The following is a 24,360-nucleotide window of genomic DNA, read 5'->3' as shown; positions in this document are numbered from 1 at the left end:
GTCTTTCTGGCGAGAGTTGGTATTGATTCCCTGAAAACCAGTTTTCCAATCGCCCCATCCCTAGATGGCTCTGCGGTCACCGCACTGTGCAGAGGCCTCAGCCGGGCAAACGGGACATCACCGAGTGAGGCCCAGGACACCCCTTGTGGAGTGGCGGGGGTGGCTCAGCTTTCCAAACACAGCCTTCTGGGCTCCTGGTCTTATTTTTTAAAAAGCAAATCGAAGGCAAAGGAGATGAATGGAGGAATATGAAAATGCTTTGTCCGTAGGTGAGGTAGGCTGCTGGCAAATCTGTAGCTTTGGTCATCGTGCTGTGAATGTTGCTTTTTCTTTAGAGAAAATAATGGAAATAAATGGTCTGACTTACTTAGATAAATTATTTTGATAAAGACACACTGTAAAACTATATTTTCGTATCACGAATTATTCCTTTTAGAAGGCTACAACTGAAAATATAGAACTTGAAAAGGAGTATCTTTGTCATTACTGAGATTCTAGAGGGAAGATATAAAATTAAGAGTTTTGTAGTTCAAGTCCATTTCTTTGCAGTCACTGACAAAGTTGTATGATGGGTAGAAGTGGATAATCAGTTTCTTAGAGCGTCAGCTTCTGGAAGGCAGTGCATAGCTGCCGCTGCCGAGGGCTGGGCGCGGTGCCCGCCCAGGCCGACTGGGTAAGTGTGATTGGGTGGTGGGGCGGGGTGCTCTGCATTTATGGGCCCCGTGCATAAGGGGGCGTGGAGGCGCAGCTGGGGGAGTGGAAGCCACAACTGTAATGAGATGGATTATGCCGCCTACTTCCCGGGGTGCATGGAACATTCCTGAGTCTTTGTCTTTCTTCCCTTCACTCCAGGGGTTAAAGATTAGTCACATCACATCTAAAAATATGTCATATGGCTCTCAACTTATATATAAATTGAACACATTTTACCAAACTAAAGGCAGTTTCATCCCGTGGTAGTTACACATATGCCGGTGGAGCAAATTAGAGAGATGTGCTGCAGAAACCTAGGGTTTATTGTTCCTGTGAATTATTATTGGCGTTTCCTGGCTTTTGTTGGCTGCTGGTGTAAGACCAGGAAAGTGTTATCATGCACCTCTGTCCAGGCGTCTCACTGGGATATGACCGCCGGGCAGTGGTGACCAGGCCTTTCTGAGCAGGTCCCCACTGCCCCCTGACACCCTGGGTGTCGTCATGGCCCGGAGCCGAGGTTCCTCCCTGGGGTCCAGGGACACGCTGATGGGCCCTCGCTCACATCGCTGCAGCACTTCCCTCCCTGAAGACCTGGTGTCCCCACAACTCAGCGAGCCTCTCTAATGGCCCAACACAGCGGGAGTCGTGGACTTCACCGATCAGAACCAAATTTCGTTTCTTGAGTGCCTGCTGCGCATCAGGCCCTCTCCGTGCATTCTCACGCAATCCTGGCAGCAGCACTGTGGGGCAGACGGCACCCTCATTCGTTGTCCAGACGAGGACTCCGGGTGTGGCAGAGACAGCTCTACGTGCTGCGCAGGTCCCAGTTTGCAAACGCTGAACTCCTCGGCCTCCCTGTACTGAGTTTGGGGCCCCAGAACTAGTTCTGCCCAGTGGTACGTGGAAATGACAGGCGTCCCTTCCAGAAGCAGTAGAGAAGGGTGGGTGTGAGAGCTCCGTGCTCTCCCTACCCCCGTCATGGCACCCAGGGAGCCATGGGTTGAGCTGGCAGTGGCACTGGGTAGAGGCTGGATTGCTGAGTCCCCACATGGAGGGCAGCTACCCTGGAAGCATGTCACTCACAGAGGAATCGATAGGTGTAAAATAAACCCGTATTGTATTTAACCACTGACATTTTGAGGTTTATTTGTTACTGAAGCATGACCCAAACTACCCTGACTCTACATTGAGTTCCAGAGAAAATAAGTCTCCTGGCCATGATTATATGGATGCTGATCTCAGATGTGGCTACTAAGCTCCCTTTCTTCTTTCTAATATTATCTCTTTACTTAGAACAGGGAGGACCGAAGTCCAGGGTGAAATGTTTAATTCCCCGAGACGTGCTAGCATGGGACATTACACTGTACTTTTCTTTGTCTCCTCACTCCTCACCAGCCACAGTGGCCATGAAAGGAAGCGAGCCAGGGGCTGGGTTAATGGATGTGCAAATGATACTTATTCCCTCCTCCACAGATGGTTTGGCTTAGACCACCCATCCGCACTCACTGGCTGGATCCACCGCTTGACCTGGGACTTCACCAGAGGACTGAGGGAGGTAAAGAAGGAATCAGAGCCTCGGGTTAGAGCAATCACACGTGAGGTCCATGCATTCCCCTTAGGGCGTCTAATGTGTGACTCCCAGAGGTGTGGCGCCGGTGGTGCGGTGGGGCCAGAAAGATGGCCGTGCTGCCCGGGGCGGGTCATACCCGCGCTGTCCGTGGTTGTGCACAAAGATTTAGCAATTTACATGAGACATTCATGCATGTGTTTATTCATTGTCATTTTTAATGTTTTTGGATGTTGAAAAAAAATCAGTAAAACCAGTACTTGGCCAGTAGGAACTGACCACCTGGAAGCCGAATCAGATGAGTAAACAGCTACAACCCAGCACAACAGACAATATGTGTAGCAGAGACAAAGGTGGAGTGCGATGGCCTTGCCAAAGCAGGCCCCGGGTTCAGCGGAGCCGGGCATGGGCGAGTCAGGACGGTCTGCCCAGGGGAGCAACCCCTGGGCCGGGTCTTGAAGCCTCAAGTCCAAAAAGGAGCTACGTATGGAATTATAAAGTCAATGTCGTTCTGACCTTGAGAGTCTCTAGGGCAGCTAATCCTTAACCTCGGGGCTTGGATCTCCCACAATCCAGGGATTAGGGGTTCTATAAACCCCCTGGAGTGGACCCAGAATTCTGTGTGCAACTACGCTTTTTTGATCATACTTTTACTGGATCCTCAGAGTTTTCTATGACCTCCGAAAATGTTATTACCATTGCTCCAGAGAACTCGGCAGTTCTTTGGGAAATCTGGCCACTTTGTGGTTGAGAAACTCCTCGCCTGTGGAAGTTCGATGGTAGAGACGAGCTCGTGGAAAATGACTTTACTTCAAAGAGTTTTCCCCAATATTCTCACATCTAGACCTTAATAAAAACAAAATGGCGTACGGTCTCAATGCCGAGGTGCTGCTCGCTCACATACGCGCTGTCACACACGCGTGCCCTCGCACATGCTCACACTTCTAGAAAATTCAAAAGATAGAGCTAAACATGTAACTAAAGTCGAAGGCTTTCTCCCACCCCTCGTCCTTCCCATGAAGGTAAACACTAGTAGCCAGTTCCTGCATTTCCAGGAAAACGGTGCTATAAATTGCATATACGTGTAGAACGACTGGGCCGTCTGCAAGATCATTCTGTATCGGCTCGTGCTGCTCTGGCCCATTCCCCATGTGGCTGCCTGGTCTTCCCCTTGCCGGGCTGCACCCTCAGGGGCACCCAGTCCCCAGTGGCGTGCTCCTTGCGGTCCCTTCCCGACACCCGGCCCTGCAGGCAGTGCCGCACTGCGTATCCCCACCCACCTCGTCCCAGGCGCTTTTGCAAGCATTTTCTTAGACTAAATCCCTAGCAGTGGACTTGTTGGGTCAGAGGGCATTTTCATTCACAGTTTTGATGGAAATGACCAAATCAAACTTCAAAACCTGAAGACATTAAAATGCTTTGAGGTAGCTTTAACTGGTTGACGACATAGTTGTAAACTTTTTGTAAAACACGGGTCACCAGGCTGGTAAGCTTTGACAGCTATAAAACTTAAACTGTTAAGGAAAACTCGGTTATCTATATCACAGAGCTTCTCAAGACTTGATGTGCAGACAGCTCACCTGGGGATCTCCTTAGGATGAGAATTCCGGCCGGCTGGGGACAGGGGCAGAGGGGCTCAGATTCAGCATTCCTAATGAGCTGCTTGTCCGCGGACTTCAGGGTAGCCCGGATGAAAACACACAGCTCCTGGTCTTTCCCCCCAACCTCCCCCACCCCTGCGCGCAGCCTCTCTCTTCTTCCGATAGTACTCACGTGTGCCTATACCCACGCTTTATATGTGTCTCCGTATTTCTGCTTCCTGAAACGTTAATGGAGAAGTAGGCCATTGTTACAGAAACCACAACGAACTTCATGAAAAACCATTGGTTCCAAAGGCAAAGCATTGCCAAATTGATACTTTCTTGCTTGGTCACGCCTGATTTAAGACAATGAACCCCAAATAGGCTTTCTGAATTGGAAATTGACTTCCACCACATTTAAATTGTTCTCCTTTAAAATATTAGCAGCTCAGTATGTAAACCTATATTTATTTTCTAATCAAAGGTTTGCAGCAAATGAGTGAAAGAAATGAAGGGAGAATGCTTTGAAATGTTTCTAGTAATAGAAATGCAAATAGGATTTTTTTTTTTATTTCTTTAAATGGCAGGCACAGACCTCAACTAAAATGCATCCTGCCCCGGGAAGAGGAGATTGTGTGAGAAACTGACCATTCTCTGCAAGTCCAGGGCCAGCACCTCTCTGCCAGCGATCATAATAAAATATTATTCGGTGGGAAAAGTGGAAGGTCCAGCTACGTTAAGGGAGAATCTATTAACAGAATAATTGTATAGAGAAGACCCCTTAAGAAAAGCTTCCAAAATTCCATTATCTTAACTGTCACTCGCCACTCGGAGTTGTCTGAGGGCGTGTGTTTTCATGAATTACCCAGGCTGTTTGTTTTTCCGTTATCAGTCATCACCCTGTCAGCCGGGCCATTCATAACAACTTTTGGCAGCTCATCAGGGGAGTTCAGAGCTTGAATAAGGACCCTATCAACTCTCACACCTCATTGTGTGAAACTGTTTACCAGCACTGCCTTTTTCTGTAAATATTACAAGCAGAGCCCTGAAAGGAGAGACGTGTGAAAACGAAACAGCCTAACCTCGCAGCAGGGCTGCCTGCGGCGGAGGAGCTGGGCCGGCCGGGGATTCACCGGTCCTGGCAATTCCATCTCATTCGGCTGAACAGCACCTAGTCGCTGGCCTTCGAGTCTTGTGTACGCTGGTTAATTAGACAATCTTTAATGGGACTTAACATTCGTGTCAGTTTGGCTAACGCGAGACTGTAATTAGGGAGTACAGATTGGGTTTCTGTCACAGTCCCAGTCTCTTACTCTAATTTGACGCACACTTTCCCAGTGCCTTGTCACACTTGATGTGCCGAGTCCCCCGCTGTCTTTTATGCTTGGCTAGTAACAAGGTGGCCCACGTTATACAACCAGCAGCAAATGCACTCAGTCTCCTGGCCTTCCCGGCCCCACGTCGCCGCCAGATTCGCCCATCAGAAACAATGTCCTATTTGAAATGAGTGTCAAAAGCTCTCTGTGGAAGCCAACACCGCCAACCTGCAAATGGGTACGATCTCTTTTTTGTGGTCTTTATTTTTATGGGAGTTATATATGCCTGGTTTTTAAAGTGTCAAACAGCCCCTAATTGTGTGAGAAAAGCAGTCGTCTCCCCAAGGAAACCACTGTCAGCTCTCGTGGCAGATTCTTTAGAAAATAATCTCACAGTGAGAAATAGGTTATTTGCTTTGCCTGTTTTTGAATGTTATATGAATGGAATTATATTGTTGTGACTTGCTCTTTTCACTTATTATTAAGGTATTTTTTAAATCCCTTTATTAAAAAAACCAAGGTATGCATTATACACGATGAAATGTATGGGTTGTAGTTCAGTGGATTTAACAAGTGAATGCGCCCATGTGGCCGCACACCAGTCAAACTGTGGAACACCTCCTCGCCCCAGAAAGTTCTCTTGTTCGAGTTGGCAGTCCGCCTCCGCCAGGTGGCGGTCACTTACGGCTCAGTATTTCTCTCATCTTGTTCCGTGGTCACAGGTTGGATTTACCTGCTCGCTACGGCATCCTGCGGTAGTTACTCTTTCTCCAAATCATGTCTTTGAGAGCCGTGCAGAAGTTTCTTTCTTTTAACTACCAAACAGTATTTCTGTTTACGCCACGTCGGTGTATAAACTCACTTGGCGGGGCTTACTTCAGTCATGTCCAGTTTGGGGCTATTGAGTTGCCTTTTTATTATTGATTTCTAGAAGGTCTTGTCTGTTCAAGATAACAAGTTTTTTTTTTTGTCAGAAATAGGATTGCAAAACACTTCTCCCAGTCTGTGTCTTGTCTCCTCGTTTTCTTAATGGTGTTGTTGGATAAGCAGAAAACTTGAACTTGGATTATGTCCGATTTATGATATTTTATGATTAGTGCTTTCTGTATCCTGTCAAAGAAATCTTTGCCAACCTCAAGTTTACGCAGATACTCCCCTGCTTTCTTTTTGAAAACACGCAAGCTGTACAGTTTCTAATTTTCCATTTACATCGTCCTTCTGTCTCCATCTAATTTTTGTGTGTGGTGTGAGGTACAGGCCGAGGGTCTTTTTGTTTGCCTTGTTTTATAAGTATGGGTATCCAATTGTTCTAGCATCATTTGTTGCAAGAACTCCTCTTTCCCCATTGTGTGTGAGTGTGCGTGTGTGCACGCACACCTCTGTTCAAAATCAATTGACCGCACCCGTGGGGGTCTGTTTTGGCACTTTATCCTGTTTCACTGGCTTGTCTGTCTGTCTTTGTGCAAATAACAGTGTCTTACTCATTGTGATTTTATAGCAGGTAGCACAACTCCTCAAAACTTTTAAGGTTATTTTGACAATTCCTCTTTTGCATTTTCACATATATTTTACAGTGAACTTGTTAATATCTACTAAGAGCCTCCTGGAATTTTGATTGGGGTTATACTGAATCTATAGATCAATTTGAGGAGCATTGATACTTTAGCAATATTAATATTTCCAATCCATAAGTCCTATGTTTTCAATTTTTATTTAATGTCTTTCTGCAATATACAGTAATTTTCAGAATATAAGTTTTATATATCCTTTTTAAAATTTATTTTTGAGTAGTTTATATTTTTCCTGAGATTATAAGTAAATCATTTTTTACTTTTATTTCCTAATTGTTTGCTGGTAAAAATGGAAATGTATTTAAATTTTGTACGTTGACCTCGATTCCTGTGACTTCACTAAATTTACTTTTCAGTTTGGATAGTTATTCGGGGGGGGTATGCTTTGTAAGATGTTTTATATGTACCATCATGCCATTTGCAAAAAAAGACAGTTTTGCTTTTTCATTTTTAACTCGTAAACTTTTTTATTTCTTATGTTGCTATAGTAGCTAGGACCTCCGGTATACTGTTGAACAGAAGTGGAGAGAGGGGACATCTTTCTCCGGGACACAGAAGCATTCCATATTTCACCATGAGCAATGACATTAACTGTGGGTTTTTGTATACGCTCATTGCGAGGTTGACGAAACCCCCTTTTCTAATCTTTTCAGATATATTTCATTAGTGGGTGTGAAATATTGTCAAAAATGTTTTTGCTTCAGTTGAGATGTTATTGTTTCCTCTTTGATTCTGTTAATGTGATAAATTACAAATATTAATTTCATAACGTGAAGCCCATCCTACAATCCTGGCATAAGCTCTGTTTATAAATGCCATGAATCCTTTTCATATGATGCTGAGTTTAGAGTTTCAGCATTTTATCGAGGACTTTACATTTATTCACGCAGGATATTGGTCAATGATTTTCTCTTCTTGCGATGTCTTTGTCAGGCTTGCTACCAGCATTATGCCGGCCTCGTTAGTAAAAAGTACTTCCTTCTGTTTCTCAAAGAGTTTGTGTAAATGCTGATTCCAGTTTTTTTCCTGAAAACTTGGATAAAATTTATGAGTTTGTTGTGAGGTTTTAAATTATGAATTCAATTTTGAAAATACATATAAAGCTATTTGACGGTTTCTATTTCTCCCTGTGTAATTTTGGGAAGATGCGCTTTTCAAGGAAATTGTTCACTTGCTGTAAGCTATTGAATTTATAGGCATAAAATCAGTAATGTTTTTATCTTTTTGGAAAATCAAATCCCTCTTCATTATGTAATAACCCTCTTTATCACTGGTAATATTTTTTGTCTGAAATCAACTTTGATTTTAATAAAGCTATTTCAGCTTCCTTTTGAGTATTGTCTGTATGGTACATCTTTTCCTTACTTTTATTTTTAACCAATCTATGTTTTTTATTTAAAGTGGTATTTCTGTAGGTTGCATATAGTTTGGTCTCGCTTTTTATCTAATCTAACAATCTATGGTCGATTTAGTATGGTTTATATTTAATGTGATTATTCATATGGTTGAATTAAAATCTACCGTCTAACCAGCTGTTTTCTGTTTGTTACATTTGTGCTTTCTTCTTGCCTTTTTTCCCGATTAATTGAAAATATTTTATGATTTAATGTTATTTCCACTGTGGAATTATCATGTATTCATTCCTTTTTTGAAAAAATGTAGTAGTTACATTGAGATTTACTATGTGTATCTTATTTAGTCAAAGTCTACTTTTAAATAGCATTCTGTCCATGTCTAGTGTACGGGCCATGATAGACCCCCAATTCTCCCTCCATTCTTGTTCTATCGCTGCCACATATTGACTCCTACGTTGGCTGTAGAAACGCAGTCCTCCTATTTTGCTTTAAATAATTGTCTTTCAAAACAATTAAAAAGAATGAAAAATGAATTTTAAGCTTTGCTTACCTTTAGTTATTCTTGTCCAGTGTCTTAATTTGTCTTAATTTCTCTGTGTAGATGCAGATTTCTGTCTGCTCTCATTTTCCCTCTGCCTGAAGAACGCTTGTTACTGTTTTTTTTTTTTTAACATTGCCTATAGTGTGGGTCTACTGGCAATGAGTTCGCTCAGATTTTTTTTTTTTTAATTTTGGATTTTGGTTCAGGGAAGTCTGTATTTCTACCTCCTTTTTGAAAGATATTTTTGCTGGGTGTGCAATTCTGACTTGACAAGTTTTTGTTATTTTTCAGCAACAGAAATATCATTCCATTACCTTCTGTCTCGCATAGTTTCTCATGGTAAGTCTGGTGTAATTCTTATTGTTCATTCTTATTCCTCTAAGTGGAATGTGTCTTTTTCCACTTCCTTCATCATTTTCTCTTTGTCTCTGGTATCCAGCAGTTTGAATATGATGTGCCTGTGGTGTGAGGGTCGTTTTGGGAGGGGAGCATTTATTCTTCTTGATATTCTTTTGAGTGTCTTGGAACTGTTGTTTGGTATCTGCCATTTCATTTTTGAAAATTCCGTGTGTTATTTCTCCTTATCTTTTGTTCCTGGGATGCCAGTTACACATAGGTTAGACCTTTCAGTTTTGTCCTGTATCTCTTGGATGCTCAGGTGTGTTTTTTGTCCCACACTTCATCCTTCGGTTCTGTTCAGTCACCAGTGCCAGAACTGTTCTAAGTCCAGTCCTAGAGGTGATGGTCTGACTGAAGAAATTCTGCAGGTATCATCTCTCATTTATCCCCCAAGTCTTTGTGGATTTGTTACTGTAAAAGATTGTTTCCTGCCCTTTCAGTGATCTGGGAAGGGAATGGAAGTAGATGCAAGCATGTGATCTGCTATCTGTCAAGTTTGAATTTCATTATTTAAATTATGCTTAAGTGGGGGAGGATTGAATGATAGGGGGTGGGCAAGGCAGGGGAGAGCAATGGGGAAAATGGGGACAACTGAAATTGAACAACAATAAAAACATTTTAAAAATAAGCTTAAGTGGTTAAAAAGGACTAAATTAAGTGGTGATAAGGGCTAAATTTTCCATTTTTGAAATTATTTAATCTACTGCACCTTATTTCTCATTTTAATGGGCTTTGCATTCCCAAATTTCAGAGAAAAAATCACAAATGCTAATAGCTACATTTATTATGCACTTATCATGCGCTGGTGTCACCAATGCTGTGCCATGCTAACTAATTTAATCCTCACCACAGCTTCACAGCACACACACCGTTATCCTTAGTTTTACAGATGAGGATAAACTGCAGCACAGAAAGACTGGGTACTTTGTTCAAGGATGCAGAGACAGAAAATGACAGACTTAGCTTCTTAACTACTATGTTCCAACTGCCTTCAACAAATGGGAAGATAACAGCTTTTAGGTAATATCTTTGCTCTTGGTCTCTGCTATCCTTCATGTATGACTGTTGCTTCTCCGAGAATCTTAATCTATTAATCAGGAAGTGCATATTTAGTCCCTGTTATGTGCCCGAAATCATTGTGTTTACAAATACAGGAAATAAATTATTTTATGGCAGGGCTATTTCCTTCTCTTCCAAAGAGAAGACCCCACCCTCCCCAAATCTGAAAAGAAGCTTTATGGTAGAGAATGGTATCACCATTCAGACAAAGGAAAGCTTGATTTGATGTGGACGCTCAGAAACCATGGAAAACGTTCAAAACAATGATGTTATTCAAGAGTTTGCTTAGCTTCTGGATTACCCATGCTGCTTTTCACGTCTCCCTTTACCTCTTTTCTTGCATCCTAATTCTAAGCCATTGTACTGCTTATCAATATTTCTTTCACAGAGAAAAATAAGAAGATTGTTTATAAGCTTTAAAAATCTTTGTAAAAGTTTAAAGTGAGGCGAGTCTCAAATTCTTGATATACCCCAACCATCTTCTTTCCCATTCAAGATGGATCATTGAAGCCCTGGCTGGTGTGGCCCAGGGGAATGAGTGCCAGCCTGCAGACCTAAGGGTTGCCAGTTCGATTCCCAGTCTAGGGCTCTTGCCTGGGTTGTGGGCCAGGTCCCCAGTGGGGGCACACGAGAGGCAACCACGCATTGATGTTTCTCTCCCTCTCTTTCTCCCTTCCCTCCCCTCTCTCTAACAATAAATAAAATCTCAAAAATGGACAATTGAAAATTAACTTATAGTAACATTAGGTGTTCTCCAGTATTTCCCAAATAGCTGTGAGTAAACAAAGGGTTTATAGATGAAGTATTGGGTTTAGGTATTGGCTGGCCCAGTATCTGAATCCTAATAGGCACCTAACAAATATTTATCATTTTGCTGATTGAATGAAGGAGAATGAAGGAATCCTAAGGTGAATCTTTTTATTAAACAATAAAGAAAGTCCTCATGAGTTTGTATTTTAATTTGAAGGTTTTCCTTAATGCAAAGCACATCAACACACCTTAGGGAGAAAGTTGTCATTGATTGGGCATCCTTACCTGTAGCTCCGTGGGGTTAAGGAACTGGATTTGTTTATAGCTTATGGCCACCCCCTCACCACTGCAGTACCTGGCAGATGGTAAGCACTCGATAAATATTTGTTGGTTGGAAAAATGAATCATTTTACAGTATGTCATTTGGAACTGAAGGAAATCTATATGTTGCAGAACTCATCTCCCAAGGAGAGATTCTAGACAAAGCTAATAGTAACAGTGGAACAGTTTTTCGGGGGGAAATTTGATAGTGTAGTGGTCAGACCACGTCCCTTGGAGCCCTGCAGACATGGGTTCTAGTCCCGTCTCTGATAGTTACTGGCTAGCTGTGTAACCTCAGGAAATGACCTCTCAAGTCTCAACTCCCTAGTCTTCCCACTTAGAGCAGCAACAGTATTTCATATGTTTGTTGTAAGGGTTAAATAAGATATTCCACATCAAGAACACGTGTCATGGCATAATAAGTGCTCAGCTAACGGCAAATGGGAAGTTCCCATTATACACAGATTACGGGAGCTGAGGCTGTGGCCGTTTAATCTGTAAAGAGTGCTGACACCGCGGAGAAACCGAAAACAGAGGTCTCCACATGCTTCCTCTCTTTCTTGCGTTTGGAATTTTGAGTGACATATTTTTGGGTGTGTGGGTAAGTGGGAAGAGAGGGGATGGGGTAGGGGCTAGAAACCCTTCCTGGTTTTGGAGAAATGCCCTTGACCAAGGATGTATGCGAACAGGGGAACCCAGGCCCGCTCGCTCAGCCGAGGATGAAAACAGCCAGAGACCACGAGATACACCTCGGCAACGAGTCCGCGTTAGTCAGGGGTCAGCTCGCTGATTCGGTCTAAGGGTGCGGTGTTTGGTAAATCTTATAAAAATCGGTGATGACAACGCCATGCACACGGCAGTTTCTCCTATGGTTTCATAGCACCTCCACACACCACGATGCTATGGGGAAACGGAAATAAGTGTTACCATCCCCATTTTAGAGATGAGTGAGTACGTTCTGAGAACTAGCATGACCGAGTCCAAGGTCATGCAGCGACAGCAATTGACCTGTGACTCACCCCAAGACCTCCCTCTGGGTCCATTATTGTTTTCTCATGACACTAAGCAGCCTGCTCTACAGAATCCGTTTATGTTGATTATTCAGCGTGTTTGCACCCCTGCTGGGCCCTTAAGGACTTGTGTGTCTGTAAGATCGTTTAGTAACCCGTAGCAGCAGCGTGAGCAGGCAGGTGGTTTTAGATTTGGCCTTGTGTCTCTTTTTGGTCCAACGGGGAACAGTGTGTGTTTGTCACGCTGATGCTCCGAATCTTTAATGACGTCGATAAGGCAGCGTCCACGCTCTTCGGGTAAAAGACTCCGGGCCTTCCAGGACTGCTGGCTGTCCAGAGGGGCCGCGGTTGTTCTGGGGAAGCACGAGGCTGTGTGTATTCCCGTCAGTCTCTCCACGGACGGTCGGAAGCTGCTCAGCAGAACGACTGTCCAAGAGACAGTAGTGGGACTCTGAAGGGGCAGCCTCACCAGCTGGCGAGGAATCAATGACCAAGTCCCTTTTGTCTCAGTTTGTATTCTAAGTGCTTACATGGGATAAATACTACTGGTTCTAATGAATAAGCTCATCGTCTCTGTTTTAACTGGAAAATAAAGGGGGAAATATTGATACCCCTGTTCCCACACAGGAAATCTTGCCTGAAGTGGAATCTCTTTCTCTCTCACGAATAACATTAATCTTTCCAGTTCTCCAAAGTAATTATTGTATCGCTGGCTTTCTGCTTGTATGAAAGGGTGTTATCCTATGTAAGTTTCCAGGTGGCAACTTGTTTCAGGAAGAATTCTCTCCAGAATCCATTTTTGAGATTATCATCAGCTTTCTTAATGAAGAACCAGAAGCCAAACTGGCCAGGCCAGATGCGCAGGCAGCCAGCCAGCTGGCAGCGGGCTAATCCCATCCCTCCTGGATTCTGAACGGTCAGAGAGGGTAAAGCCCCAGAGGGTGTGCTGTCCAGGCCAAGCCTTCCAGGGCGAGGGCGAGGGCGGCAGCCGGGCCACCTTGGCGTGCTGATCCCGGGCCTGTCTGGAGCATTTCAGGGTACATGGGGGTGTGGTCCCTGCACACAGCCATGCCCTCTGAGGCGCCAGCGCGTGATGGCACCAGTGAACACAAGGGGTCACGTTCACCGAGAATGTGCTACTCTCTCCATGTAACCTCATCGCATGTCAACAACCACCATTTGAAATGGAAAGAATCATCGCGTTTTACACAGTCTGAGACAAGGGCTTGAATAGATCGTGAACCTTGCCCAAGGGCACACAGCTGTCACATGGCAAAGTGGGGACTCAACCTGGTTGTCAGCCCCCAAGCCTCGCCCTCATTCCCTCTCCCGAGGTCAGGGCTTCCCTGCTGTCACGGCGGCCGAGAGAACCCTTAAACACGAAGTTACAACTCTTTGCATTACTGACATTCTTATTTTTTAAAAAAAACAGAAGAACATTTGATTAATATATTTAACCTCTGCGTACAATCCTTACATTTACGAAAAGCTTTCTAGTATAACAGGACAGGCAGAAATTCTTATTTGGGCACCTAATTGTCTTTCATATTCATTTATGCCTTTGATTTATACAGTATGTTTTCGACTTGGTCTTCCGAGATGGCGTGCGACGCTAGCAAATCTAAAATGAGATTAATAAGAGATTACTTCCTGTCACTCCGAGGGAAACCGGCCAGGGCCGCGCCAGTCTCCGTGCTTCGTAAACACTATGCAAAAGCACCTAAGACCGTCCCCAGAATACCGTTCGCGGTGCTTGCAAAGGACGTTTAGCGCCTATCCCTCACGTACTCATGGTGCTCCCCTTCTGCCTTGCTTCACCTTATTTTGGATAAGCAGCTGCCTTCGAGCATCATCCAAAGGAGCCTCCCTCCGCCCTTCCCTCATAGATCACGAAGCGAGAATCCCCTGCGGAACTTTCTTGCTGACGATTCCCTTTGCCTGGAAACCTTTCTCCCCGGAGCATCACCCAACGGCCGCCTTCTCCTCTTTCAGGCCGAGATCTAGGGGCACCTTCTAGAGAGGCCTGCCCTGATGGCGGATCCAAAAGAACGCGGCCAGTGGCGTATCCCGGCGTTCACTTTCATTTTCTCCTTAGTGTGTAATACTCTGCATCGAGAAGCGTCTAGTCCCAGGGTTTGGTGAGAATACATTTTTTTAAAGATATTGGTAAGCTAATAGGTTCCCATTGTTAACTTGCTGTCAGCGGCTGTAAGAGTAATTAAGAAATCTCTCTAGTCTCAAGGAGTCTGCAGGCTTACAATACACTCAGATCTTCGCTGTGGGGGACGTGCAAATATTGGGGGGGAGGGGCGAATGCCTCTATCTTGTCACCTTACAGGTTTTAATTTGTGAGTGTAATCAGTAGATTAAAATGTTTTCCTCAAAAAAAGTTTTCCCATTTCCCATCCTTGTATGCGGTCATGTGTCACCTGATGACAGGGACGTTGTATGTTCTGAGAAATGTGTCACTGGGCACTTTTGCCATCGTGGGGACACTGAGTATATGGCATGTCTAAGGCCCCGAGGCCACAGCCCGCACAGCATGTTACTGCACTGAACACCGAAGGCAACTGTAACTCAACGGTAAGTACTTACATATTTCAGAATGTGCAAATGTAGAAAGTGCAGCAAAAATACGGCATAAAAGATAAAGTGTGTGTGTGCACGCAGGTATGTTGGCGGGTAGGGGAGGGCCGTGGAGGGAGGTGTAGGAGGCGAGTAGACATCAGGAAACGGGAGGGGAGAGAAGGGGAGAGAAAGGGAGAGAAGGGGAGAGAAGGGGAGAGCAGAGAATGAAAGAGACCCTGAGAGAGAAAGCTTGAAATGGAAATGATAAAAAGCAGACGGAGAGGAAGGAGAGCAAGAGACTCAGAGAGCAAGAAAGCGGGGGAGAGGGAAGAGGGAGGGAGAGAGGCAAGGAGGGGAATGGGCCTGGGAGGAAAGACAGAGAAATGGTGGGAAGGGAAGTGAGTTTGTGAGCAGGCATGAGTATATGTGTGAGTGGGGGGGGCTCCCGGGCTCCCCTTCTCCCCCCCCCACTCCTCTTCCTTACGGAGGTGGGGGGTCAAGGTGGGAGGACAACATGCTGAGTCCTCTTCCATTTAAACCACCCAGAGCCACCAGTAAATTCAGTGTCCTATTGGATCCAGCCTTTTCCTTCAATATTACAAACACATTTTAATTAAAATTCATTATAATCTTATGGGACCACCATGAAGCATCAAAAAGTTTGTGCTTTTTGTGATGAGATGTGTGCGAATTGTTTACATAGGTTAATAACGGGAGCTTCAGAGTGCTCCTCACGAGTGTGAGCCGGGGCAGAGAATGGACTTGCATGCGATCCCAGCAAAAACACGTGAGCCCACAGTGCCGCGCTGCCTTCGCCCCCGCCAGGAGGCAGCTGTCGGGCCTGCAGCCACCGTGGTTGGGGTGAGCAGATCCCCCGTGGACATGTGTGGACGCGGTTGTGCCAGGGGCACTGAGTTCATCACCTTGCTTCCGGCACAGGGCTTCTGCTCTCCGAGTCTGCTCTCCTCCAGGCCCCTGGCAGGTTGTGCTTCCCTGCCCTCCGCAACGTGACTGAAAGCGTCATCTGTCACTTGTGGAAGCAATGAACAGCCACCGCTCTACTTGTATTCTTCTCTTTCCCTCTGGTGACAAACTGCCAACCTCATGTTGAGGTGGTGGCAGCAGAAGATGCTGCAGCCTTGGGTCCCCGAGCGACTGACTGGAACACAGCCACCTGGTGACCCACGGTGGACAGGTGGCATGAAGAGACATATTGTATTAAGCCAGGGAACGTTGGGGGTAATTTTTATTGCCACAAAGCCTAGCCTAGCCTGGCTACTTCAAGGACTTTCCCCTGCATGTGCCCCTGTTAACTCGCTGGAACTTTAATTTATCTCTAGCCTGGCAAAGTGGAGAGAAGCAAGTTTTTCATCACGAAAAGTTCCTGGCATTATCTACTTACGTTCATCCAAGTCGGTAGACCCCGGGGGAGGGAGAATAAAGGAGAACTAGCGTTTTTCCTTTAGCATCACTAGTGTGACGTCTGCTCAGACCAGGTACTGCGCTAGACGCTCTGCATGCTGCCGGCCTTTCAAACAGTGAGTATAGAGGGCTTCAATTTTTATATTATAGATGAAGATGCAGAGCTCAGAAGAGGGTAAATTTTTTGCCTAAAAACCACAGGGCTAGTAGGTGTCGGAGTCAGGACAAGAACCCAAGTTCATCTGACTTCAAAATCGACATTCTTTCCCTGTATTATAAACACACCAGGGATGAGGTTTGAATCCCTTATAGCCAGTTGGTCTGTTGCGCCTAATTGTGATCTCTTTCAAATAAACTTTCGCCGGATCAATTACCTATTCAAAGCTATTATTTTTAGAACTATTTTGTTCAGTTCACCCAGGTTTGTTTTTACTGGTCTTTGGCACCTCGGGCGCTACAAATCTGCGTGTTTGTTTAAACTCCAACCAAACACACTCGTGTTTGTTTTAAGTCAGAATACCACCACCAGGATGTGGCTACAGGTTTTCAAAAAACTGTGAGGCTTGCCCTTGACGGCAAGGACCTCGGAGGGAAATAGGATGCCACGTAGAGGGAGTGGGTTTATTTGGGAAGAGGGGAGATGAAGGCTGGCCTCCAGCAACAGGGACCCCGTGCTGGCAGGGTCTTCGCAGCTGCCATCTTTGTGACTCTTAGAGCCGCAGACCGCGCCTTGTTTAGGAAAGCCGCCTGTCTCCCGCTGGGTCTCACCAAAATAAGACGAAATCGCAATGCAAATTCACAGCTCGCCCTGTCTGTGCTCACGGGGTGGTTCCCTTGGCTGCTCCTGTGCCACGAAGCCCCTCAGCAGAGAGGTCCGTTGAGGGCACACCTCTGCCTACGCCCTCTGCCTCCTGACACGACTTCTCCATGGAGAGCTGGGGCTTTCCTCCAGCGTAACAATATTAATTATCGAGTCACTTTAAAACACGTGTGATGTATGTGTGCATTTATTTCACAGGAATGGTATAAAGATTAAATACTTAATGAATCCATTTTTCATATCAAGGGTGTATTTGCCCAACGCCTAAATATATCTCTCCCTTCTGTTTCTCCTGAGAAATATGGCTATCTTTATTATGTAATCAGTAATATATCATTCCTTCTAAGCAGGATCTAATTTTAGCAGCATGATGAATGGTTCCGCTGCCCTGTGCAGAGTGCAGTATACATCAGACCTGCTCAGGTGTGGCATTTCTCTGTACCGGGAGCTTTCAACTCCCCAAGTGGCAGGCTCAGTTTTTGCTGCTTTGGCTTGCACAGACGGCTAACCGGTTCTGCGAGCTCCAGCCAATGAGCGCCGTGGCTCTCCTGTGCCTGGGTTTAGTGAACCAGCTAGAAAACGACCAACTGGGTTTCTCCTTCAATTCATTTCCACACAAGATCTGCTTTTGCAGCACTACCCGCAAGTCCTTCCTCACTGCCAGCTCCCATTTTCCCTCATTTTGTCTTTCAGTGGTGACATTTCTCGAAAATGCAAGAGTCATCCCAGTTTGACTAACAACATAAGGAATTAGTGACTTTGTTTTTCTTAAGCTTCCAAGAAGAAAACTTTGTTTCTTTTTAACGCTACCTCTGAGTTTTATAGCTGCCCGTGCACATCTAAAGCACCTTACATCTCCGTAACATTTTAAATTTGAAATGATTTCGAATGTATCTTTAATTGATCTGCAGGAGAATCAAAGCGGTACCTTATCTACATTTCAGATGTGAAACTTGCGGCTCAGAGAGATTAAATGACCTGCTCAAGTTCTGGAACATGGCCTGGTGAGGAAGCAAACCTAAAACCCCAAACCATACCGCTGCCTTCGCTTCATTTTAAGTGACACCTGTATGACATGGAAGATACCGTTAGAAGTGTTTGTTGTTGCAACAGTTCTATTCACGAAGCTCCGAAATTCTTTGTGTAACTATTACATGTTTTGATTTTACTTTTTTCTCGTGTTTGTATCTCTGGAACTGTGACATGGGTTGTAATCAATGGGGTATCGTAGTCTAAATGGCTGTGTTTTTTTCTCAGTAGTTATAGCAGATTGACTCTTAAAATGCCCCAAATCTACACCCTCCTCTCTCTCCAGGCCCTTTGCAATGTCACTTTGAAACTCCTTCTGCCCAATGCCCTGTCTATTTCTCCATGCCATGAAAGCGGCTTTATCTTTATTTACTCCTGGAGAATAAATGTGGGTTCCCCACCCTTTCCCTTTCATGCGTACCACCACGGCCTGCCTGGCTTCTAAATGCACCTTCATTTCTTTGCCTGTCTCTGGCTGCCAAAGCCCGCTTCGCTGGCTATGATGGCTTAAAAATATGTTCACAGACGCTTTGCCACTCCTCCCTCCTCTCCTCTTGCATATAAGCCAGACTTCGGGACTTGGCTTGCTTCTGCTGAGTGGACTGTGGTGCAAACGACAGTGGGACTTTCAAGACTAGGTTATAAAAGGCTCTGTGGCCTTGCTGTCTCTCAGATCACTCACTTTTGGGGCAAGCCGCATGCCTCATTCCAAGGACACACAAGTGTTCAGACGGAGAGGTCAACATGGTACGAAATTGAGCATTGACTGGCCAGGCAAGTGAGCGAGCCATCTCGGAAGTGTGTCTTTAAGTCTCGGCCTTCAGATAACTAAAGGCCTGCAATTGTTAACTATAACCTCATGAGGAACCATAAGCCAGAACCAAGTAGCTGAGCTTATTCCAAAATTCCTGACCCTTATAAACAATGAGATAATAAATATCGTATTAAGCCACTAAGTTTTGGGATAATTTATTGCACATCGATATATAAATAAACTCATCCACGTGGCAGGCTGGAAATGTTAGCGGATTACCTCTTGGAAGCATCCCTTAACCAATGACCTGCAGTGGCTTGTATAAATACCACAGCTTCCTCACCCCTCGGGTAGGATAACTGAACTCCTGGAGTTTCCCCAGGGGGATTAAGTTCCAGTGTCTCAGAATAGTAACTGGACTGATAACACCCTTCCTGGCCCACTTTCCCCTCCCTGTCTGGCTTCTTCACTTCGCTATTGGCATTTTCTTCCCTTCCAATGTTAATTGCTCTCAAATCCTTGTCTCAGAATCTTTTTTTTTGGGGGGGGGGGGGGGGATGAAAACTAGGTCAATTCCATGTAATTATGTGCCAAGTCCTCTGCATTATTCATATAAAAGTTTCTTTCCATGGCTTCAGTTCCATAGCACCAAGCTGAGATGCTAAAAACCAACATAAATACAAAACAATAACGTTCCCACTTTCCACTTATGTCAATATGGGTGAAAATATACCCTTTGCCCCAATTTTTAACACGGTTTCAAACTCAAAACCAAGAAACGAAAACCCTGAATGGCCAGAAACAAAGCGAAGGCTCAAAGTTACAGCGATAACAGGAAGGTGAAGTGGAACACTCACACCTCCCATGAGTCAGGAGGAGAGAGAGGCTGTAGCAGCTGAAGGTGTGGAGTCCTATGAGCAAAATTATGTAGCCCTGAGCCCTGCAAGTGCCAGGAGCGGGAACCAGACTCCCTGCATGAAGCCAGGGGTCCCGAAGCCTCGATTTATAGCATCCTCTAAATCCGGGACCACGGAACCATCCATTAGCCGATGGGAGGAGCAAGGAAGCGAGTCGTTTCCCTGAGCCGTGATGGTAACATGAATCAATCAATCAGTCAAATCAAATCAAATCCACAAATGTCAAAGGCCTGAATTCCTATTACTCGTGTGCTGCAGGAACCCCAAACTAGGAAATTATCCTGAAATCTTGTCCGCAATTGGTAAATGTAAGATACTCCCACAGGAATGCTCTGGGAGGTTTCTGTGGACTCCCCTTTCTCTCTCATCCCCAGAAAGAAGAGTTAACAGAAAGAAGAGAAAGGAAAAAAAGAAAAAAAGGAAGGAAAAAAAAAAACATAGAGGGAGCCATTAGATGAACCAGATGGGTGAATTTTTGTCTCAAGAACTGGAAATAATAGAGCAATCTAAAAAAGACTTTAAGTGTTTGAAAACATTTTAAGACATGGAGGAACAGACATTACACAGCGAAGACTACAACTACCTGAGAACAGGCAGAGTTAGGTAAAATTCTAAGAATGAAAAAGATAGTAATTGAAATGAAAACCGAATGGACCCGTTGGACTATAAAGTGGATACCGCTGATGAGATAATAAGTGAATTGGAAGACAGATCTCAGGAAATCACCCAGAATATAACACCAAAGATAAAGAGATGGAACATTTGAGAGTTGACCCAATGATAAGGTCCTACATATGTTTACTAAGTGTTCCAAACAGAAAAAAAAATAGAGAAAGAGGCAAAGAGATAATAGTCAAGAATATTTATTACCTAAGACATGAGATTTCAAATTAAAGAAGCACACCAGGTCCCAGGGTGCTTAATTAAACACAAACCCACCTGTAATCACAGTAGTTCAACTTCAGAGTACCAACCTTAAAAGCTACCAGAGAGAAAAAACAAATTACCTACAAATGGATGATAATTAGACTGAGAAGCATACTTCCCCAAAGCAACAGTAGCTGGCAGAATATAGCCATTATGTTATAAATGCAGTTACAAACTCACAGGAATAATGTATTTAAATTTCAGAGATAAAAGTATCACTCCAGAGTGAAAATAAAATAAATCAATTTCAGATGTCGGAAGGCCATTTTGGCAAGTAGCCCATGAAGACTCATCTCATGGAAAAAAAGGGAAAATACGTATTCCGTGTGAAGCACCCCGTACGGTACATGGTGCACAGTGAAAGCACTCAGTAAATGTAAGCTGGGCTCAGCATTAGCTAAAATACGTAAACCCAAAGCCATGCATGAGATGGCCCAGCTCTCTTCCATCGCCTTCGCCAGCCCATAATAGAATTCATCTTCCCTATGGAAGATGTAAAGCTGTGTTGTTTGTATTCACCAATTAAATGAAAGCATAATGACCCATGTATTTTCCTATAAAATTTGTAAGACCTATTGAGCAATTCACCACCTCCCTGTCCCCTCATAGGGACTACAGAAGCCTGAGCTGAGATGGAGCCTCTGTCGGCTCTAGGTTTCTCCATGGCCGTGCTGAGCTGAGCTATCCTGCATTCCAAATGTCACGTAAAATGAATGAGAAACACACTTTTGCTGTGTTAAGACCCCTGAGATTTCACAGTTATTTGTCCCTGCAGCAAAACCTATCCCATCCTGACTAATATTAAAAGTCAAAACATTTTTTTCCCTTGTAGGGAAAAAAAAAAAAAAAACTACCTAAAGCCATGCCTTTGAACACACTTGATCTTACTGAAAAATAATTCTATTCGACCTGCTTATGTGGTTTCCCATGTCACAGAATGGTAGGAGACTCTGCCAGAGGTAGGCACTGACCCCCGTGAGAAGGGAAAGGGAGGCGCTGATCCCCGTGGACTGACTGTAAAAACAAAAGTAAGGAGAAACAGGAAAATAAGATAAGGAAGTGAAAAACCATGAGGACCTACGGCCAGGTATGGTAGGTAGAGTTCAGGTGCTCACTGGGAAGCCTTTGAAGACCCCTCTGTGTCACAGCAACGCTTTTCCAGTGTGTCCTAGTTTTATTACATTTTAATTTTGCTGATTTGTGTTTTATTATACATCTCATTTTCACTACACATGTTTAATGCTTAATTATCTCCCAAGTGACACACTGAACATTTTAAACATGTGGCAAGACACTTAGCCCTCCTGGCCTCTCTCAGAGGCAGCAAGTTGTAACCCACCTCTAGGGATGCAGGCACAGCATCTCCCAGAGGTTTGTGACCACCCCGGGTTCACAGCCAATATGGAGGCGTCGGGGTTTGTGCGAGCCCAGTCTGTGCGATTCCAGGGCCCTCCCACCATCGTGCCTCTCGTAAACTAGCAGAATGCCGCGGGATGACCCCCGAGAAGGGCTAACGCATGGTTCAGAAAAGTCGGTTTAGAAAGGCTGGGAAACATGTGTGACATTTTGGAAATTTTTTTCTATCCAAAAAAATAAAAAAAGATTCAATTTTAACAAGTGCTGGTGCTTCAAAGGGTATGAAGTGTGGGCTATCAGGGGAAGCCACATGTGGGAAGCAGCTCTCTACCGCTGCTAGATAAACGAGACAGTCTTGAATTTCAATGATCTTATAAATGCAACATGAGTGATAAATTATAAATCTATTAAAGCTCTTTCATTTAGAATAAGGAACCTGTATTCTTTGACCATATAACATTTTTTTTTTTTACTGCATCTTTCAAACAAATATTGGCTTGCCATTGATGAGTCACTTCTTTGGTTCTTTACAAGGTGAGGAGAAAGGACCAAAGGGGCGGGGGAGGGCTGGCAGAAAGGTAGAGCGCTCTGCTGCTGTCCAAATGGTTGCCAGAGCGGCCCCCGGTTGCCATTTCATCTCCGTAGTTGTTTCCTTATGCGGAGGATGGCTGCCGACCAACTCCCAGGGTCTTCCGAGAGCGACAGAGCAGAGGACAGTGAGGTTGGGACTCCGGAGAAGGCTCCTTTCCTGACAGGCATCGGGTGGGGAGGGGGCATTTCTTCTAGGGCAGGGATTCCCTCCTCAGCCCCAGAATGACGTCTCTGGGGCTCCGTCCCCTGCTCTGGAAACATACATTCCCCCACCCACCACAGTCAAGGCTTCACGGGAAATTTAAGTTTTGTTTCAATGTTTGGGTGGCCATTCAAAGGCAAACGCACACAGTTGTCATGGAGCTGGAGCACTGTTGTATAAAAGTGGCGAGGGCCATTTCAGGTCTCTGGAGGGACTATTGAGAACACAGAGTCCCTTTTCCCCCGAGCTGTGTTCTCTTCCCCCGGGACAGCGGGTGCAACGCACCCACGAATCTTCAGAGCAGTTCAGATAGGCCGGCGGGGGGTGGGGGGGGGGCGACTGCAAATGCTTACTATCAGGCTACTTCTGACAATTCCTAATGTAATCCATATCCTACACATACATTCTGGTTACACAATTTATGAGGTATAACAAGGGGAGAGAAGTGAAGCTGGGATGTAATTGTGACTGATGTGAAACAGACATGTAGAATGAACGGCCTCACAACATTTTCTTTGAAGTTCGTTAAAAGCAGTAAAGTGATATTCGCCGTAAGTGAAACCTGCTGTTCCAGATATCCACTGACTTCGGGAGCGTTTTCTTTTTACTTTATTTCTTGAATTTTAATTCGCCACTTGAAGTTTTTGAAAACTCTTCTTTCAATGTGCCGTGGGAGAAGAGAAAGAGGAGAAGAATCGGGGAGCCCCTACTATGTGTTCGGGAGCCCCTACTATGTGTTCGTCCTGTGTCAGGCACCTGGCATCAGGTGGTGCCAACTTGGGAGCCACCGTAGATGCGGCTCCTAGAGCCCACGGGGATGTTTTAATTTTAATTTCATTTAAAACCAGAAGAAAACAATGAATATAATGATACTATAATATATTAATATATTAATCAATGCATATAGTGAAATTAAAAATTAATATGCTAATAATGTAACGCGAATCCAATCTGGACTATATTTGTCTTCTAATATTTTTTTTTATGGAAAAGAAGCCCACAAAGAGTGCCGAGGACCCGCAGGTTTCATCGTGTGGCCCTGGCTGACATAAATTAACTCGTTGAATTCTCCCGAGTAATTGTAAAGACTGGAAGGCATGGGGAAGGGAGCTTCAGACTTCAGAAATTTTCCTGAGGTCCTGCAACCCCAGGAAGCGGGGGAGTCAGGTCTTCAGGCTATTGTCTCCTTCCTTCCACTGAAGAGCAGCTTACTGTGTAGGCAATTCAACAATTTGGGGATGCTGGCATGTGGGATGAAAAATGTCATTTGTGCATTTGTCACTGAAGAGATGGACAGAAAATTTCTTCTGAGGTGGCCATGTGTTTTTCCAAACAATATAAGAAGATGTCTAGAAATATATGTAACCCAGATGTTCCCAAGTTTACCTGTCTCAAGGTCATGGCCTGTCTGTAACATTCAAATAATCTAAGCTCCCATAGGAGATCCAGGCTTCATTCTGTCCCTATTGTCATCCCCATCTCTCTCCCGGGGTCTCTGAAGACCGTCTAGTATGTCCCCCTAACCAGTCGTGGTTAGTACTAATAGTTTCAGCTGATGGCCTCCCACCAGGTTATGATAGTCACTTTCCGGGCAGGTTGTCACAGCGCTCTC

At 44.7% G+C, this 24,360-nt stretch overlaps 1 long non-coding RNA gene across 4 annotated transcripts in view; it reads left to right on the top strand.

Moving 5' to 3' along the window:
- Positions 1–24,360, top strand: part of LOC112296677 (uncharacterized) — a 108,111-nt gene that overhangs the window by 39,504 nt on the left and 44,247 nt on the right. For 2 of the 4 annotated variants that reach the window (XR_008425679.2, XR_008425676.2), the window contains one exon: positions 4,428–5,705. The exons of 1 other annotated variant lie outside the window; for it this stretch is intronic. This is a non-coding gene — a long non-coding RNA (uncharacterized lncRNA). Of the gene's footprint in view, positions 1–4,427; positions 5,706–17,916; positions 18,958–24,360 lie in introns of those variants that run through there. One more of the 4 variants, XR_008425678.1, reaches the window with a different exon arrangement.

This window comes from Desmodus rotundus, chromosome 12, assembly GCF_022682495.2.
Source record: "Desmodus rotundus isolate HL8 chromosome 12, HLdesRot8A.1, whole genome shotgun sequence".
In the NCBI taxonomy this organism is placed as follows: Eukaryota; Metazoa; Chordata; class Mammalia; order Chiroptera; family Phyllostomidae; genus Desmodus; species Desmodus rotundus.
The sequence above is the reverse complement of the archived record's forward strand: the minus strand, read 5'-3'. Positions and strand labels throughout refer to the sequence as shown.